Genomic DNA, 21359 nt, shown 5'->3' on the forward strand with positions numbered 1-21359 from the left:
CGGCGAATAGAAAAAGCCCGCGAAACGTGAAAAAAATATCATGTGACCGGGCACTCGTGCGCAGCGGCCTCAAACAGTAGGTTCCTCAAGCAAGCTGTTCATATAAAGCTCTCCGTTCAGGGGAGCACATTTCTTTGATCTTGATATGCAATAATCATCGGGAGCTATTCGCGCGTGGTGAAAAGAACACGCGGTTTGTTGTAGCTGCCTCTCCGCCCAGGACAAGGTGAACAGCTTGCTTTTCCAATTAGACTGTTTGATTGGTGGCCGCTGTCCCTTGCACACTACAGATCTAGGGGCTTTATTGAGCACGAGTGCGCAGTCACATGGTATTTATATTGTTTCGCGGGGTCTCTCTATTAACCAGAAAAAGTAAGCACGTGATGCGTAGCTTGCTGAAAACGCTTCATTTCTAGGTATCTTGCATACGATTATTTAGAGCCACCTTATTGCTATCTGGACAATAAGAACAACAAAGTGTGTGTGTTTGTGTGCGTGTGTGTGCGTGTGCGTGTGTGTGTGTGTGCGGGTGTGCGTGCGTGTGTGTGTGTGTGTGTGTGCGTGTGTGTGTGCGTGTGCGTGTGCGTGTGTGTGTGTGTGTGTGTGTGTGTGTGTGTGTGTTTGCGTGTGTGTGTGTGTGTGTGTGTGTGTGTGTGTGTGTGTGTGTGTGTGTGTGTGTGTGTGTGTGTGTGTGTGTGTGTGTGTGTGTGTGTGTGTGTGTTTGCGTGTGCGTGTGCGTGTGTGTGTCACACAGACACACACATATTCCGGTCATGTTAGGTGGGTAATAACAGTAGCCGCTTTTTGTCTGTGGTCTGAAAAAAAATGATCAGCCATTCCACTCCGCGAAAGTGGATGACCAGCGAAGCTGTGTAGCACACGTGAAAGAGGTGACAAATTTTGAAAAAAAAGGTCATCGTGACGAGAGGTGCGCACACACATTTTTTTTCATGCATCCACATTCATTCGCGTTATACATTCGTTATATACATTCGTGTTTTCATTTCGCGATATACTGAGGCAAAGAATTTTGAGACCGAAATCACAGCACCGACTGGCAGTGGACCAGTGCCATCACTACCTTCGCAGAGAGAGGAACAGTATGGGACTCCTGGCATGATTAGCGGCAATGGAGCCAGCTGTCGAAGACAACGGTTACAAAGGCGCGAGCGATATATTAACGCGATAGCGTTAAGGAGCTCGTGTCGCAGAAAAGCCGGTGTCGTCGGCGTCGGTGTCGGTGTCGGCGTCCGCGGCGTTGGCCGTGAGCGATAAATCACGGCAGGCACTTCATAAATAAAAAGCATCTTCCAAGATGGGCTGGGTGGGAATCGAACCAGGGTCTCCGGAGTGTGAGACGGAGACGTTACCACTGAGCCACGAGTTTTGACAAGAATTTGAGACCGAGACACCCGCACAGGGTGTCGATGGGGCAGTGTCGCCAGCGCCTTCGCAGAGAGAGGGGCAGTATAGCAACGCGGGCATGATAAGCGGCAACGGAGCCAGCCGTGGAAGGAGAAGACGACGAATGCGCGCGCAGCGGCACGAGCCATTGTTGATGAAGAGTTTTTGTTCAAACAGATTTGTTGACGGGCACGAGAAATGCTCGGAATCCTAACTATATAAACAGCTTCGCTGTAAAAAAATGAGGACGACAGAACGCTACAGAAGATGACAGATGCAACTTCGGAAGTATGTCTTTGTTACCACGTGAAGGACGAGCAGGATTCCAAACAAGTGAAAGCTTCACACAAACGATCAGGAATCAAAGTAGTCAAAACGTGATCGAACAAGTGACGTCTCGAACTGGAGCCGATGTTTCGGCAAAGGGACTCGCCTGCGTCGGTGCAACAAATGACGAAGGCAAATCCCCTTGCCGAAATGTAGGCTCAGGTCTTAGACATCTGTTCGACCATTCTCGGTGTGTTTTAAGAAAGTATATTACATGAACGACTCGCAGTAACATTTATTTGACCGTTTCGTTTGGTTTATTAGCCTTCTTGGCGAGTGCATCACTAATGGTTATTGCAGAAAATATACCCCCCCCTCCTGGTGCATACATCTACTTATGTCTTTTTTTGTGTGTTTGTTATTGATGACATAAAACGCTACATCGAGAGACTCTGAAGTGGCGCTTAATCGAAAAAAGATTTCCTGGCAATTACTCGGAAGTAGACATAATATAGTTAACTGTGCACTGCAGTGCCATATTCTATATCATGGTAAAGAGATGTTACTCCTTTTTAGTTCTCGTGGTTTCTGGTAGAGCAAGCTTACCCTGCTTGTGCCCACTCAGATTGAAGGTACTTGCGTGAAGGGTACGAGTACTCTCAGACACTGGACTTGAATGCGGGTAAAAATTTAGTCTCACAAAACGTACACGAGGAGTACGTTTGTCCTTGCAGTGTAAGCGTAAGGTATCGTGCTTTTTTATCCGGAAAGAAAGGTAAACGACAAGAAGCCAGGAGCATGAAATCCCACAGGTGCAATAAACTAACTTGCCAACGAAGATAGGCACGAGGTAGAGAACTTTTATTGCGTTCAGCTCATACATAATGAAGAAGGATTGCGGGTGAAGCAAGGCAATAAGGACACTCTGCGCCCTTTACCTCCCCCCCCCCCCCCCCATGAAAACAGACTGTGACAGGGCAGTAATACAGGCAAATGCCAGAGCGAAACTGGAACAGCACGTATATCGTTTTTATGAACCGGGGACAACGATGTTCAGGCAACGATTGACCTACGAGTGCAGTAGTATGCTCAGACGTACCTGCACGCTGCTCCTCGCACGAACAAAAAAATATACACTATCTCTTTATTGTTCCACAAATGCGCCATGATGACGCGGGGTTACGATCCCGGGCACATTCTCCGAAATGGCCGTCACGTACAAAGCGGCGCTCCCTCTTTCTCTCGGGTTCGTGCCATTGCGGGGCCGGAGAGAGAAAAACAAAGAACATGGCACCCGTCGCCCAGCTCGGGACAGCGCGTGGCTCAAATGTGGTAGACATTGGGGAAACGTGCGATTGTAGGGCTGCCTCACAAGTTGGACAGAATGCTTGGGAAGAAGACCAGAATGGGCTTGGAGGATGATGCACGCTGGTCAGCAATGCAGCTTGCGTCTCTACGCCCTTGTGCGCGCGTGTGGGCACGCTCCCTGCTCGCGAGGCGAAGCGGCGCCCTGAAGCGTGCCTAGAAGGAAATATTAGGCAAACTCGAAGGCGAAGCCTGTGTCTCTGGACGCGTTTTATTGGCGTGCAGGGGAGAGAGAGAGGGCTTCGGCATGCGAGGAATCCATAGCTCGGCTCGTGGGCACAGCGACGAATTGCTGAGGAGACGAGTGAGTAACCCTTAGTTTATGCCTGTTTTGTCATTCCGTACTCTTAAAAAAAAAAAGTCAGGAAGAAAGTGAAACGTCGATATTTGCCCAAGAACTAAATTTCGCGAGCAAATGGCTGTATAGGGTGATCCGGGTGCTGGCGATATCTATATTTGCTGCATAAAGGAACACATGTGTACTCGGAAGAACTGCGAAATCGTTGTCTCGAGCACGCTAAAGTTAAATATCACAACTAACTAATTGATAACTTGTCCTAAACAATCTAAAGGGCAATAATATGCGCCTATGAGGTCTGGCGCATCATGTATTCTGGTGAAGAAAGTTACAAAATGTAATGGCAGAAAATCCTAATCCCGTCTTCAACACCGATCCTGTGTTCCTAAGGACATTGCGCAGCACGCTTATACAAGCAATGCCCACTGTTCACAGCACTGTTAATACTGAATAGTCATACAACAGGAGTTTTCCCAAGTCCTTCCCCAGAAACAAAACGAAGTCGTTGTTACTTCCTGTACTTGCTAATGCCACCTTTCTTTCTTTCTTTCTTTCTTTCTTCATTTGTTTAGTCACCTTATTTTTTTACGAAAGAAAGAGCGCGAAAGAACACACGAAGAAGAAAAAACAACAAATAAAAAGAAAAGAAAACACGTGCAAATATCTCACTGAAAAGAACATTTGTTTGTTTATGCCCTTCGGGTGAGGACAGGGGGTTACTTGCATTCACACATATTCGCTAAAGGAAGAAAGAAAGAAGAAGCAAGGCTCGTACAACTCTCTTCCAAATGAGAGCTGTCGGTTATACGCAAGCCGATAACGGCGCAGCACACGATGAAGAAGCATCTTAACGTCGACGTCGAACTCGTGACTGGATCCCATCAGTGGAGAAAGCGTTTACGCCACTGGTCGTCTGGGAAACGTCTTGAGTTACGGCCAATGCTTTTAAGACCACTAGGCACGGCAAAGCGGCGGTGTTCACGCCAAGTTCAAAAAATAACGAGCGGCTGTCTCGCCGTCGACATCCTAACGCCGATGGTCACGCCGAGGCTATATAGAGAGAAGCTAGGCGTGAAATCGATAGCCGTAAATGTCGATGGCTCGAATGTAGTGCTGCATTAACACGACGGGGAAGCGCTGGGCACGCTGGCGATGCTATCTACATGATATCGCCGCCCTTGTGCTGCCTCTGAAACTTTCGCATTTTTATTCTCATCTTTCCACCTAATTTTAGGACGAGCTATAAGCACGGAAATGCGAGCACGGAAGCTGAGATGCGAAGTGCACGGCTATCTCCACACTTTCACACTGTCACTGTTCAACAGAGCAAGTGTGTTTATGATCAGCGCGAGGAACAGTACAGAATGGAATGGAACGCCAGGTTTTGAGTACTATCACGGTGCATGTATACACACTTTAGAAAAACCATCTTGTACACGATTTTAAACAAACCTTTGCGCTCTATAGCTAGTATCTACAGGCTGGCGGTATATATATATTTCCTATCTTATATGTGGCTAAATAGCAAATTTTCATTGCAAACCCAAGGAACTTCTTAACACACTCTGATTGCATAGGAGCTGTTCAAATCCGAAATTTTCCAACATTTATTAAACCCGACTAGGAAAATAACTATCCTGAATGATCTATCTCTGGTAAGGTAATTCAGGCAGATATATTGAGCGATTAGTTCAACCTGCGTACCGGAAATAATTTACCGCTAGAGTTATGGTTCTTGCGAAGTAACATCGTTTACTTACATTAACTAAATCTCATTTAATTAAAGGCGGCTTTGCTCATAAGCTGCCTGCAGATTTGAGAAAGTGATTTATGCGAAGTCTTACTTGTTTTATTCGTATACCTCGCCGTGTTTGCGTCACAAAATATGATAGATTCCAGATTATGCATAGCTGCTTCGTTGAATAATCTCGCAAACATTATATGTCTTAAGCTATATACGTAACGAACCAGACGCTTTTGTCCCACTCGGTCACTTCATTACTGCAATTGTCAGTTGAACGCACAAAATAAGATTACGTTTTACTTGTTGCTTACTGACTAGCTGCACAAAGGCAAGAATATTTTGTGGTAAAAAACATTACACGTATTGAATCGAATGGTATGAAGGAACTTTTTTTTTTTTTTGCAATATAGCATCCACCCAACCACTTCCGTAAGCCATTTAGGAATTAATAAATAGTTGGTATTATATGGAATACTTAAATCTAGATTTAAGATATCTGTGTATGCAATTCGAATGATATTATGTTCTTTATTTATATAGATAAGGCACAACTTACGAGCGGTGGAAGAACAGTAGAAAGTGGGTTACAGACGATACAAGTTGTGCTGAAACTTTGATGCTATATCTATCATCCGTCTCATCATTCCGCCTTTCTTCTCGTTATAGTACAAATAAAGGAAAGCGAGAAAGAGGAATTAAGCCGACCAAGGAGCGCACTGGTCTGCGTTGCATAAAAAAAAAAATAGCAATTTCTTTCTCCCAAAACGTCCCCAAGAGCCCCTCTGACGGAGATCGGAGGCGATTGGTCGACACTCCACGTGCGTGCTCTCGCAGTCGATCGTCCGCACTGGCAAAACGTTTGTTCCCTACGCCGACTATGCTAGCGAGATCGGCGAGGCCAATCGTTCACCACGGAATCTATCTTCCTTTCATCGCGACCTTTCCGATCACGAGGAGCGCAGCGCCGGGCCGCGCGCATCCGTGCGCCATCACGTCACCTTCGCGGGTACGCCTGAGCGGAATTCGAAATCCCTTCCTAAGACTGCGAGACTCGAGAGCGTCCCGAGGCCGCGCCACTCTCTTGGGAGGGCAGGGAAGCGAGCACGGCCGAAATTCGGCTTCATTTCGCGCTCCGTCTTTCAGTCGTCGCTTCAGAGGCGATGGCCATGACTCGCTTTCACGTTACGCCATTCTCGTGCATGTGCGTGCGTTCGTACCGCGCTCTCGAGGAGGTTTTTGTTTTTTTAACGTTGAACGTTGTACCGAAGAAGATCCCGCGGCGGCCGGCCTCCTGCGTATACCTGCAGGCCCCGCGCCTCTATCTAGACTTCTTACGCAAACGATAACGTGTAACTCGCGAGTGCGCAGCCGGAAGAGAAGGTGCGGTTTGGGGTGTCCCTGCTCTTCGCCCGAACTTCTTACGTGTGTGTTTGAGCGTACAACGAGACCGTGATAAGGAGGGCTCACCCTCCTTCTCCCGCCTCAACTTTTCCCGGAGTTCCAACACGCGCGCTCGCGGTGACGGCGGCGGCAGCGACCGACTCCCTGACCATCATCTTACGGCCGGCTCGTCTAGCAGGTTGTTCCATTAGAACCATCCCTCCTTCCTTCGCCTCTCCGCGTGTCCGCCCAGGCTTTAGGAACCGCGGCGTTGCGGCCGCCGCAAGTTGCGTGGAGTGAAAGCACAACTCGCGGCCCCCACGGCCTTCTCGGAAAACGAAATCTGCCGCGCCTCACGGCTGCGTATATAGTAGCACCCGGCGGGCGAGAGAGGCGGTTGTCCGAGAGGAGATGGTGAGCGCACGAATCGAGGAGGGAAGCCCCGGCAGACCTGTCTGCGAGAGAGTCCGCTGTACAACCGCTGTTGCCCTGCGCTGCCCTCGACTCGCCCGACTAGCTCTCGGCCCGTCTCCGACGGGGCTGAATTGCGGCGAATCATAAGGGCCGCCCAGTCACGCAATTACGCCCTCAGGGGGACGAGCCGACAGACAGACACGTTTCTCTCGGGTCTCGCTCTCGTCTGGCTTGGCCCCGAGTGAAATGTTTCAGGTACACAAGCGTATACACACGAAGCAACACTCGGCTGCAACGCTCCCCGTTCTTTTGCCCAAGCGGGCGTGGACATGTTGGGTGGCAACAGTCGTTCGTAGGCGACTGAACTCCTCGCGCCAAGACTCAGCTTGATCCCAGTGCAGCTGCTTGAGATCACTCGGTCGTTCCGTCGCGTGGGAAGCGGAGAACACGTGTATGTGTGCGGGCGCGCGCGTGTGTGTGTGCTCGCAGCGCCATGCGTGCGAGTGCATCAATCTCCAGGGGCCCGGCGGGCGCTTGCGCTCCACTCTGACGACGCGGCCGCCGACGGCGCGCTGCGAGAAGTGAGGTGGGTGGACTGTTCGCATAGGCGAAACTCGTCTGGTTGGCTTTAGTCTAGTTGTCGAAGACGCAGGAGACGCCGCGGGTAGTCATGCGTGAAGACAGGTAAGCCGGAGGATGGATAGTCAGCCAGCTTCCCTGCTTGTTCCTATTCCCTTCGTTCTTTTCCTGCATTTCTTTGACTATCGTCATCACATCGATGTAAGTGTCGGTTGTTTTCCTTATGCGCAGGTCAATGGAATGTTCATTCAGTGGTGCTATGTTCGTTTATTGTTCAATTTTAAGTGAAAACAGCAGTTTGCTTGTTTATGACATGACGCTAACGTCATCAATAACATTCGTATACTTTCGTGTCAGCACTGTACATAATAACGAAATTAATTTCTAGAAGTAGCTACTGCCTGCCTCAAGAGACAGGCTCAAAGAGAAGCATCAAAGCTCCTCGAGTGGTTGCATGTGTTCCATACGCGTAGTTAAACCCATTAGTATTTGAAGAAAATGGTAGTTTCCTTTGTTACGTCACATGAGTGCATCTGCAGAAAGCGCTTTTCATTTTTATCTAGACGGCCTCGTCTAGAGTAATTAAAAGCTCCAACTTCAGTCACAAAAACCACTGCCCATTGCTGTACGAAACGACTGGCAAAGCGAGAGAGTTGAGCTTCCCGGCGCGACAGCTTCCGGCTGTGCAAGGTATTGGGAGGCGTGTACACGCGTTATATTATATATATATATATATATATATATATATATATATATATATATATATATATATATATATATATATATATATAAAAATTCAGTGCTATAAGCAGGGCGACACGCGAGATATCCATCACGCTCCAGCTCTAGGCTGGCCTCCTCTGTGCACTGTCAGTAGCGAGAGTCACGCAAGCTGTCCTCTCCCTTTCTCTTCTTCCTCCACTGAGGCCTCCTGGCTTTTCGGAGAGCAGAGAGAACACCTCCCCCCCCCCCCCTTCGCAGGAATAAAGACAAAACAAAGAAAGTAAAGAAAGTAAGCAGATGGCACAAAAGTCCTAAAGCACTAGTCGTCTAAGCAGCTGTCGCAAGTGCGCGACGGGGATGCGTAGTGGGAAGCCGGCTGGTGAAGATGTGTCGCCCGACAGAGACGCCATGCCAGCACCCGCGCTCACTGGTCGTTTGAGGCTGCTGACACGGTTGCGGCTTATAATCTGGCTAGGGAGATTATGCGGATGTCAGACAGACACCGGTGTCTGGTCGAAATTAATGGGACTTTACCACGGATGTGGAGGCATCCACTAGGCGCGTACAACGAAGAAGCCGTTCATGACGTCCGCTTAGAAATTTACTATACAGCTCGAAACTTGGGAGTTCAGTAATACTGCATAATTTTAGTGTGCATAAGGTGATAATTGGCTATACCACAATTGTGTCGCATCATTGGGATTATTGAACAGGGCGGACACAATTTGCACGAAATATTGCGCTGTGATGCTTTATAATAACAACTGCTCAATGACTAACTTATGTGCTTTAGAGGACATGTCCCACTTTTGGAATTGAGGATGAGCGATAATGAATTCATATTCATTCGGCGTAAATCCTGCGGTTGGCAAAAATTTCAATTAAAAATGCTTATTTCTTCTACATTTATCTTTTCTACTTTGCACAGTGAATGTAGGAAGAATAAAAACAATAAACGTGAACAAGCTTTCGCGGAATATTATTCCTTCTGTCAACCAAGCAGCTTTTCTGTACTTAACATTGCTGAATAATTCTCTGGAAGCACATGATTTCGGACAATTACGCAAACAACATTCACGTTTTCACATTGCAACTTTTCATTCAGTCATTAGACGTTGCGCAAATTAGTGACCAGAATTTTCAATGTGTTCATACAAACCTATTCTTAATTCAGAAGACCAAAGAATTCGTTAGGCAAGTTAGATATCGTCCAAAAGTGGCATTTGTAGAAGTAATTATATAGAGAAAAGCGGAGATTTGGGCAAGTTGGATATCATAAGGGATTCATGTTGGGCTAGTTGGTGCTGCATTTGTACAGGGAAACAACGCGGAAGGTGAGGACAACGAAAGAAAAACGACACAGCGTATGTGTTGCTGATCTTTGACTTTCCTCATCCAATTTTATATCATGTTGCAGTGCTTATTGTAAAAGAAATTGTGTTAAGAAGAGCAGAAAATTGAGGAAGTTCGATATCGCATAATAATGCCCTTTGTGCGAGAAATTATGTTCAGGAGAGCAGAGAGCTGGACAAGTTGGATATCACGCTACAGTGCCCTTTGTAGAAGAAATCATGTTCAGGAGAGTAAGGAACTGCCAACTTGGGTATCATGTAACAGTGCTCTTTGTACGAGAAATTATGTTCAAAAGTGCCGAGAATCGGGCAAGTTAGATATCATGTAACAGTGCTCTTTCTGCAAGAAATTGTGTTCAGAAGAACAGAGAATTTGGCAAGTTGGCGATTATGCAACAGTGCCCTTTTTGCAAGGAATTATGTTCAGAAGAGCAGAGAATTGGAAAGTTGGTCATTATGCAACCATGGTCTTTGTATAGGAAATTATGTTCAGACGAGCACAGAATGGGGCAAGATGTATATGATGTAACAGTGCCCTTTCTACAAAAAATTATGCTCAACAGAGCAGAAAATCGGGCAAGTTGAACATGATGTAACAGTGCCCTTTCTGCAAGAAATTGTGTTCAGAAGAGCAGAGAATAGGGCAAGTTGGACATTATGCAACAGTGCCCTTTTTACAAGAAAGTGTGTTCAGCAGAGCAGAAAACTGGGCAAGATGAATAAGATGCAAGAACGCTCTTTGTATGGGAAAATGACGTTCAGAAGAACAGAGAATTGGTCAATGTTCGATATCATACAACAGTGTTTTTACTACAAAAAATTGTATTCAGCAGAGCAGAGAATTTGGAAAGATACATATGGTGTAACAGTGCTCTCTGTACGGAAAGTTATGTTCAGCAGATCAGAGAATTGGGCAAGAAGTATAGATGTAACAGTGCTCTTTGTGCGCGAAATAATGTTCACAAGAGCACTGAATTGGGTAAGTTGGATATTATGTAACAGCGCACTTTCTGCAAGAGATTGTGTTCAGAAGAGCAAAGAATCGGGCAAGTTGGATATCATGTAACAGTGACATTTCTGCTAGACATTGTGTTCAGAAGTGCAGAGAATTTAGCAAGTTGACCATTATGCAATAGTGTGCTTTTTACAAGAATTTGTGTTTAGGAGAGCAGAAAATTGGGCAAGATGTATTTGATGCAAGAGTGCTCTCTGTAAGAGAAATAATCTAGAAGAGCGGGCAATTACGCAAGATGAATATCATGCAGCAGTGCCTTTTCTACAAGAAATTATGTTCAGAAAAACAAAGAATTGGGCAAGCTGGACATTGTGCAACAGTGCATTTTTTACAAGAAATTTTATTCAGGAGAGCCAAAAGGTGGACAAGTGCTTTTTCTGCCGAAAATTATGTTCAGAAGAACAGAGAGTAGTGCAATGTTCGATATCACATAATAGTGCCCTTCGTACGAGAAATTATGTTCAGAAGTGCAGAGATAATATAATAATTATAGGGTTTTCCGTGCCAAAACCACTTTCAGATTATGAGGCACGCCGTAGTGGAAGACCACGGAAACTTCGACCACCTGGGGTTCTTTAACGTGCACCTAAATCTAAGTACACGGGTGTTTTCGCATAGAAGTACGGAGAGTAGTGCAATGTTCGATATCAGATAATAGTGCCCTTCGTACGAGAAATTATGTTCTCAAGAACAAAGAATTGGGCAGGTTGGATATAGTGTAACTTCTCTTTGTAGGAGAAATAATGTTCAGAGGAGTAGATAATTGGGGAAGTTAGACAGCATATAATAGTGCTCTTCGTACGAAAATTATTTTCAGAAGACCAGGAAATTGAACAAGGTGCATATAATGTAACAGTGCTCTTTGTACGGGAAATTATGTTTAGAAGAGCAGGGAAATGGGGAAGTTGGACATTATTCAGCCGTGCTCTTTGTATGGTAAATTATGTTCAGAAGAGCAGAAAATTGGGCAAGATGTATATGATGTAACCGCGTTCTTTGTGCTGGAAATCATGTTCAGAAGAGCATAGAATTAGGCAAGTTGGATATACAACAGTGCTCTTTCTACAAGAAATTATGTTCACTTGAGCAGAGAATTGGACATGTATGTGATGTAACAGTGCCCACTGTACGGAAAATTATGTCGGAGGAGCAGATAATTGGGCAAATTATATGTCATATAACAGTGCTCCCTGCACAAGAAATTGTGCCCAGAAGAACAGAATTGGGAAATTTGAATGTGGCACAACATTGTCCTTTGTACAAGAATCGATGTTCAAAAAGGACAGAATTGGGCAAGTTGGATATCATGCAACAGTGTCCTATCTACAAGAAATTGTGTTCAGAAGAGCGGAGAACTGGGCAAGTTGGACATTATGCAACAGTGTCCTCTCTACAAGAAAGTGTGTTCATAAGAGCAGAAAATTAGGCAAGATGAATATGACGTAAGAGCGCTCTGAACGGAACGTTGTGTTCAGAAGAACATAGAATTGGACAAGTTGGATATCATCTAACAGTGCCCTTTCTACAAGAGGTAATGTTCAGCAAAGCAGAAAATTGGGCAAGTTGGATATCATCTACCATTGCACTTTCTACAAGAAATTGTGTTCAGAAGAGCAGAGAATTGGGCAAGATGTATATGATGTAACAGTGCTCTTTTAAAAGTAGGGAAATTATGATCAGAAGAGTATAGAATTGGGCAAGTTGGATATCATCTAACAGTGCCATTTCTACAAGTAATGTTCATAAAAGAAGAAAATTGGGCGAGATGTATATGGATGTAACAGTGCTCTTTGTACAGGAAATTATGTTCAGAAGAGCACAGAATTGTGCAAGTTAGATATAATGTAAAAGTCACTTTTTTACAAAAAATTGTGTTCAGAAGAGCAATGAATCGGGCAAGTTGGCCATTATGCAACAGTGCCCTTTTTACAAGAAATTGGGTTCAGGAGAGCCGAGAATTGGGCAAGAGTTACGGGATGCAACAGTGCTCTCTGTACGAGAAATAATGTTGAGAAGAGCAGAGAATTATGCAAGGTGAATATCATACAGCAGTGCTTTTTCTACAAGAATTTATTTTTGAGAAAAGCAGAGAATTGCGAAAGCTAGGCATTATGCCACAGTGCCTTTTCTACAAGAGATTGTGCTCAAAAGAGCAGAGAATTGGGCAAGATGTATATGATGTAACAGTGCTCTTTCTACGGGAAGGTATGTTCAGAAGAGCCGAGAATTGGGCAAGTTTCACATTATGCAACAATGGTCTTTGTATGAAGAATTATGTTCGGAAGAGCAAAGAATTGGGCAAGATGTTGATGATGTAACAGCGTTCTATCTATGGGAAATTATGTTCAGAAGAACAGAGACTTGAGCAATGTTCGATAACACCATAATAGTGCTCTTCGTACGAAAAATTATGTTCAGAAGAACAAATAATTTGGCAAGTTGGATATTGTTTAACTGCTCTTTGTACAAGAAATAATATTCGGAAGAGCAGATAATTGCGGAAGTTCGATATCACATAATAGTGCTCTTCGTAATAGAAATTATGTTCAGAAGAGCAGAGATTTGGACAAGGTGTATATCATATGACATAGCTCTTTCTACGGGAAATTATGTTCAGAATAGCATAGAATTAGGAATATTCAATCATGCAACAGTGCCCTTTTTACAAGAAATTATTCTGAACGGAGCAGAGGATCGGGCAAGTTGGATATCATGTAACAGTGCCCTTTCTGTAAGAAATTCTCTTCAGAAGAGCTGAGAATTGGGCAAGTTGGACATTATGCAACAGTGCCTTTTTTACAAGCAATTGTGTCCAGAAAAGCAGAAAATTGGGCAAGACTAATATGATGTAAGAGCGCTCTTTGTATGGGATATTATGTTCAAAAGAACAGAGAATTGACCAATGTTTAATATCATGCAACAGTGCCCTTTCTACAGGAAATTAGGTTATACAGAGCAGAGAATTGGTCAAGATGCATATTAGGTAACAGTGCTTTTTGTACAGGAAATTATGGTCAGAAGAGCATAGAATTAGGCAAGTTGGTTATGATGCAACAGTGCCCTTTCTACAAGAAACTATGTTCACTTGAGCAGAGAATTGGACAACATGTATAAGATGTAAGTGCTCACTGTAGGGAAAATTATGTCAGAAGAGCAGAGAATTGGGCAAATTATATATCATATAACAGTGTTCCCTGTACAATAAATTGTGCCCAGATGAACAGACTTGGCAAATTTTGGGAAAACGTTTATTAGTGCTGAAGGAACTAAGGCGCCAGTCCGGGCTCAACACATTCATGATATACTGCAGCATGCAGAAGCTGCCACCATATTTATTCGAGCTGCCGGGACGGTTCCTTGGTGGTAACGTTGAACATATTACGCTTCCGAAAGCGGAGGTGGCATGGAACTTCCGCGAGGAGTGCCTATTTGAGGGGCAGGCTCTGAAGCTTTTCAAGGTTGGGAAGTCTGGGGCCCTGTTAGTGTAACGTCTATACTGTGTGTGTGTGTGTGTGTGTGTGTGTGTGTGTGTGTGTGTGTGTGTGTGTGTGTGTGTGTGTGTGTGTGTGTGTGTGTGTGTGCGTGCGCGTGTGTGTGTGTGTGTGTGTGCGTGTGCGTGTGCGTGTGCGTGCGTGCGTGTGCGTGCGTGCGCGCGTGTGTGTGTGTGTTTGTGTGTCGTTTTCGTATGAAAAGTCGGCAATGTTCCAAAAAAACTTCCAGGGATTATTTATCAAAAAGACTATCGCAAGGCTCTGTTGCACTTGTGTCACATCTACCACATGGAACTGCGCGCGACATTCTTGTCCCGCGGAGAAACAGCATTTGCGTATTGCGCGCAGCGAAGTCGATGAAGACTACGGTTTTCACGATGAAAACTATTGAAAACTACAGGCCTTAATGAGACTTCTGAGCATGTTGGGTGAGTTTGATTGTGTGCGCATTTATATACTATTTGTGTGCTTTTTGTTCACTTTTTTGTTCCATGCTTGGCTGACCCCTGCTGCCTAGCTCTGTTAAATGCATGCAGGATGTGTTTGCAGAAAGAAGTGTGGGCGCGGCCCAGAGCCTTTAAATTCAGCTACCTTGTATTGCGCTGCTTCTCCCGCTCTTTATCGGGGTCTTAACAGTCCGCAACAGGCAAAATTATAGTCCTGGATTTTTGTGCACAGGAGTTCGTGCGCTCTTAGATGTCCTCAGAATTCTTGGGGAACTGCAACCCATTGTTTACGTTAGTAGTGCAGAAGCTTGCATGTATATATGAATCTTTGTGCGTGTATGTATTGATTTGATACGTACTTATTTTCAATGTATCTGCAAGCGCCTTTGCTGTCGGATGATATTCAGATGTACGCGTTATTTACAGCAGTCACCCGCGTTATTCTGCAGCTAACGGTTGTCAGAGCTGGAGAAAAATCGCGAGTGCCTGCCGATGACTGAGTGGATGTGACAGTGAACACAAATACCTGCTCATTTATGAAAAAACCGCGCAGCGAATATTATAAGTGTTATAAGCCGCCATGCTCACGCATGCTCAACTGAAAATTAATGACGTCGAGATTAGAACCTTTATTAAGTGCAAGACAGTAAGTGTGAGCCTGGATGCGAGTGACATTCGGCAAGTGTGAGTGCAGAGATGTGCAAATACGAATGCGCGCTCACTCAAGCGGACAAGTACTGCCGTATAGGGGGCACTTAAACGTGTGGTAACTTGTCAAACTCACTAACGACTACACTACTGTGCACTTGCACCAGACACACTCCATGACGTGAGTGTGCATGAATTAGTGTCGGTGACTTCAAGTAAATACTTGTGCGCATGAGAATGAATGCAACGGTGCAGCGATGGTGGGCTTTATTTGCAAACAATATAATTATTCTGCCCGCCCATCGGCGCATGCGCATTCACGCACACTTCTACATGGTGGCCTCAGTGTTTGCGGTGTGCGTGAGTACCGGCGCCTGCGAGTGAATTTCACCATGGACACGACAGTGACTGGGAGAGGGGGCGGGAGGGTCATGTGAGTGAGTATACATAGCTATCGTAATTAGTACTTTGTCAGGGCTAGCTCTTCCTCTTTTCGCCCTGGCACGCCTGCATTGCGATGCACAGGGACAAATGTAGTTAATGCAGCGCTACCTTTTGCAGCAGTATAAAGTTAATAGCAATGCTTATAATTTATAAAAAGGTTCAGAGACCTCGAACCGTCATATTTTACAAAATTTGCGACCAGAAATCACTGATAACTAATTGCTCGTGATTAGACGTTTAACAGAGCGCAGAGGCGAAACGCCAAGTAGCGAACACAAGCAGTCAGTATACCGTCTGTTTACCCGCGCCGACGCGACGACAAAGTTGCAAGCGTCCACAAAGGTGGAGGTAAAAAACAAAACAAGCTAACACGCAATCTGAGAGAGCCTCTTTAAGGAATTTCCATGGAGCTGGCTTTTCTCTTGCTAATAGCAGGCAGGTATGGCAGAGACCCAGGGGGGCAAACTTTCCAACCTCACCAAACCGGGTGTAACCATACGCGTAAGGTAGCAGGACGGGGAGGAGGGGGAGGGGGGGTGACTCGACAGGGTTAGGTTGCTACATCAAAGAGCCGTCGTATATATCTACCGCTCCAAACGCGTTTTAATCGGCGCGGCGAGATCTCCTGCCGAACCCGAGAGCGCGTGATTAGAAAACGCCGGAGGTCGGGGCGAGGGAGACCTAATTACATGCCGAGATAGCCTGCCGTGCCGCCAGCGACATTCCTGCTCTTTGGGAATCGTCCCAAGTCCGTCCGACCGAGCATCACCGCAGGGCGCGCAGTGGCGGACGCACTTTGACGCGCGTGAAAGCCGATGCACTACACGTGCGCTTCTACAGACGCACAGGCTCCACAAAAGAGGCAAAACGCTGTGCGCTGAACGGGGACATAATGATGCCTGTCGAGTGAGGCGAAGAAAACCAGTTGTGAGGCAGCGTATCGGCGGGTCCCGCCTTCAGCCAGCGAAGTCACCTCGGCGAGCCCAACCCCTTTGACCCATGCATGTGCGATCCTCTCTTACTGGCTGCCACGGCCTCGTGATCCCCGCTCCGGGGTGATACCTACAGGCGACGGACCGTGCGTAGTTTTTTACCTCAATTGCGGCCCTTTATAGTTAGGCTACGCGCTGGCATTAACCTGAAATTTACGACCTCCAAACCGCAATCTGGTAATATTCGAAATTATTACTGGCTAACTACGGTAGGGTGCTGCGCCTACTTAAGAGTCTCCGGCGAGATGATGTGGTGTCCCAACGTGCATTATTAACGTCTTACTTCTCTCTCACTCTCTATGTATCTCTCCGCTCCAAAAATGATTAAGTGCCATAATGCAGAGTATTAGTTTTTTAGAGCCAAGGACGCGTTAATGGTGAAGGTTGCATTCCTCGCCTAGGTTCATTGGCATCTACATTTTTCAGAAGAGCTTGTGCGAAAGCGTTCGTGGGATTTGTCAGTTGCCCGGATTATAATGCACATGATTGAAGACTTGGAAATGTTACGCATATGCTACGAGGCATAATAATAGCCGGCCCAGTCTACAGATTTCCGTTGTGCCTTCATATTTAATCGTCGTTCTTGGCTCAGTAAAATCTATGCACTGTCTACAGGGGTAAATATTTAGCAATATAATCCAATATCCTTTCGTTGACGTCGTCCGTATACTTCTCCACAAATTGCTTGCGGTAAATCGACATTAATTGACATAAAGGATGAGGTAGTAAGTCCACAGGTTCCACGTAGACAAGATGTAGACAAAGAAAAAAGCCTATAGACTTTTTGAAGGTTTAAGTACGCTTTTGAAAGGGGCTACAGCGCATTTTTTTTTATTTCGCTCCTTTAAATGTCTTAAATCGACATGGCCCGATGGGTTGTAAAGCACAGTGTAAAAACAGCTGCCAAAACATGGGCGTTCCGGCTGGCTCTGTGTCGCATACAGATGTAAACAGGCCATTGCTGTGTGTTAAAGATGTCGGGAAAGACGGCACAGCAATACGTTGTTTGAAAAATTAAGGAAACAAGAAAAAAACGCACAAGTGAATCTAAGAGAACACCCAGTTACTCCACTGGAATGCAACAAAAGCAATGTATATAGTCAATGAGGCAGTAAGTATACATTGCCATGTGCTTGACTCCTTCCCAGAACATTCTTTTCGTACACATATAGCCTGTCGGTACTATAGATTTCACATCAAGACCACAACAACTTGCGATGCATTCAGGGCCGGACATCAGTTTTTAAGCCTTAAATACTGATAAATAAACTAACAACTACAGCGCGAACTTACTAATGGTCCTCTTCAGATTCGCTTCTCGTTCTCAAGCTAGCATGAATTTTTGCGGGGCCGTCAAACAAGTGATGATAGAGGACCGATAGTTAAGAGTGCGCCATAAATCACCACGCAGACTGATTCATATGCAAGCATGTCTTAAGAGCATTGGCTTTTTTTTTATTCGACTGCTTTACTTCTAAAAGAAAATATCAGCAATGAATTATAACTGTGCACACAGATACGATCACTTCATCAGGAAGTCGACCTAGTTCTCCTAGGCAGCAAGACAACACAGAGACAAAAAAAAAAAAAACAGCCAAGAAAGTAAAAATGGCACGGTCAGAACACACCGACAGGCTAGCCTTGAAATTACTAGCTGGCCGGAAAGCCTCGTTCAAACATCCGCGGCTACGGCAAACCGCGCAGAAAGAGAAGCACGCGCGATCAGTTCGCGTAATCCGACTCGCGTGCACCGCCGAAGAAGTGATACGCGAGACTGACTACGCACGCACGTTTTCCTTTGTGCAGGCCTTCGTGATCGAGAGAGAGAGATAGAGAGAAAGATGAGCATCGGACTCAATGCCACCCCTCTAGGTACGACAGATTATCCCCACGCAGCCGTCGCTGGGCCACCGGTTGTTTCTCCCGCCCGGTCCTCGCTCTTTGCGTGGGGCAGCGAGAAAAAAAAAAAAAAACTAAATCGCCAGGTACGCGTTGGCGGCGCTCATTGGACCGCGCCTGCCACGTGACCCGTCTCGACCGGTGCCCCGGCAACCTAGGGAGCTTCGCCGGGTGCGACCGGGCGGCTCACGCCGCCGAATGGATGATGATACGTCTGGTTCCCGTGAAGCGGCGGTGGCGGCGCAGACACGCTAAGAATTTTGCAAGTGAGTTACCGTTTGTCTACGCGATGTTTTAGAGGATAGTTTTGTTTTTTCCGCCCTGTGTCTCGCTTTCAGGGCACTCGAGCAAGTGTCCCTTTGTTCGCAGAAATGCGCACAGTTCGTTGAAACGTCTCATCTGCCTGTTCGGAGACACGCAAAACACTTTACCGCGACAGCCGCCTACCGGAAAGATGTCTTCGGAGGCATGAGGGCGCTCTTGCTATTGTATTCCTGTGTACGAGCTGGCAAATGTCCACGCATGCAGTCAGTGTAGAAGAGAGTCGGAATATCGTAGGCACGCGTTGCCGTACTACAACCAGCGCGGCATCCTGTGTTTGACGAAGCAATGGAACTTACAAGCATGAGTGGCGCAAACAGTCGGTGCCTCCACGTAAGCAACCCGCAACGAACAAATTTCGGGCGCGTCTGTAACATACGAAAGTGTCGAAGCGTACGACCATATACTATAGCCAACAGGCAATGAAGCCGAGGAAAGTGTGGAGGTAATTACCTGCGATTGAAATTGAAATGCAGAAGATAATGAGGGGAAAAAGGAAAATGAAAGTGGACTAAAAGATGACTTGTCGCCGGGGGGAGGCGAACCCACAATCTCGGCCTTCTTGCCTTTCTATGGTCGAGATCAACAAAAAATCGAGCCCCGCGGTATGCCTTCTAGTTGAAGTGTACGAGCGATACCAAGATTCCGCAGCAGTAAGAACCAGATTGGATAAGCTGCGATGCGACAAGAACGCTCACAAATAACTTTAACATGAATGCACAATAAAATGAAATAAAGAACAATTTACTTGAGAACCTTGTGACCGACGGTCTTTATCAGGCAGTAAGCGTGTTCTACACCTGGTATATACGCTGCTTCGAAGAGCCAGCAGCCGCATTTTAAAAGGGGCTGTCTGCGCTCATACGCTAAATGAATGAAAGGCTTCGTGCTCAAATAGACAACCTGCGCCTAGAAATACCATTTTCATGCTACGAGAAGTCGATAACAGTGAACACCAGCTTTCTATTGAATTGAACACCAGCTTTCTTGCAATATCAGAAAACTGGTTCGACTTCGAGTGGTTGTTAAGTCATATATTCATGCCTCTTAATTCATGACTACAGGTATGAAGAAATGGTCACACGCACGGAACGCTCGAATATAGAGATGGATGCGCAATCCCATTCATGTTTCCTGTTAGTGGCAAACAAAATGACATTAAGAGGAAGCTTTAGCTCGGGCCCAACTCTAACGGGGCCTATTCAAATACATGTAAAACGCAAAAAAACATTTTTATGAGATAACCCCTGGACGAATTTTAATGAAATTTGATGAATTTGAGAGATAAAGTTAAATTCTAGTGACTGTTGGAAGCGCAATCTCTATTTATGGCCTGAATATTGTAAAAAAAAATTTCAAGTATTCGAAAGTTTGAAAATAAAATAGAAGCACGAAGTTTACAAATTAAACTGCTCTTTATCAAGAACAGGTATCGTGGTTCTGTAAAGGGCGCCCATTAGATCATTTAAACCGGACAAATTTCCTATGTCATTTTATATCTTACGTTAATTTATTACGTTGTGTACAAGGGTTCTGCAAAATCTGTATTTTCATATTACTAAATTTTTTGACATTTGTGTGTAAGATATCAATTTTGTCCACTTCAGATGTACTATTCGATGCAATTCACAGAATTGTGTTATCATTTTTCATTCATGAGTTACGCAGTTGTAAACTTGATAGTTTTGTTTTCTGAAAATTTTCAATTTTTTCCAATTTTTAATAAAGAACTGTCGACCTAAATAAAAAGTGAAAACTTACGTTCACTAGATTTTAAGTTTTCCTTTCAATGCAACAAACTTCGCCAAATTTCGTGCAGTGGTTGCCGAGGAAAGCGAATTCTCCTTTTACATGCATTTAGATATGAGCACCCGACCTAAAGCTACCTCTTAATGCTGTTTGTAAAATAAATAAGGCAAGCCTGGAAACGCTAATACTCTTGCGTCGTGTTCATTATCATGTCATGTCTAAGATTATCATCTGTTCGCTTCTTACAAAAACACCACTAAATTAAGATATTCGATGCGATTCGTGTACTAAGAGACAAGCAGCCTGTACTGCTGTCATAGAATGCCCCCAACCTACGAAATCTCGAAACACAGGCGAAACTTTTTTTAGTGGATGCTATACTCACATTTATTATGGTGACTTGCGCTGTTACATCGTCGGTGATCAAGGCCCCACGTTGGTACCTTGACGAAGCGCCTATTACCTCGGCACGGCTGCAATGGAATACAATAAACGTTTAGGGAAATCCGCTTGTATACGACCACATGACTACAACGCTTGTCCGACCACAAATATCCCATCAGTGATAGTGAGTCAACGCCTAGAGATGCAAAAGTAAGTTTGGAAGAATGAACATCACTGTCCTCAGTTGAATTCGTGCTATCTAATTAGTTCCTGCCAGAAACGACTAATAAATCATTCATAACACGCTGCAGAGTAATGAAAAAATGGCTAGTCGGATCAGTGGCCACATACAAATGCGCATTTGCAAAGACACAAATGTCCCAGTGGCCTTTTGCTGAGGGCTATGTGTAAAGCAAACAGAGGTTGTCAGCTTCAGTTGAGGTA

The 21359-nt window shown here is 45.3% G+C and overlaps 1 protein-coding gene across 1 annotated transcript in view; it reads right to left on the bottom strand.

The window, feature by feature from the left end:
- Window positions 1–20987, bottom strand: part of LOC142583173 (uncharacterized) — a 170854-nt gene extending 149867 nt beyond the window's left edge. The window contains exon 1 of the mRNA XM_075693529.1: window positions 20917–20987. The gene's annotated coding sequence lies outside the window, so the exon portion shown is untranslated. The remainder of the gene's footprint in view (window positions 1–20916) is intronic.
- Window positions 20988–21359: the final 372 nt, after the last annotated feature.

The sequence above is a fragment of the Dermacentor variabilis genome, chromosome 5, assembly GCF_050947875.1.
Source record: "Dermacentor variabilis isolate Ectoservices chromosome 5, ASM5094787v1, whole genome shotgun sequence".
Classification (NCBI taxonomy): Eukaryota; Metazoa; Arthropoda; class Arachnida; order Ixodida; family Ixodidae; genus Dermacentor; species Dermacentor variabilis.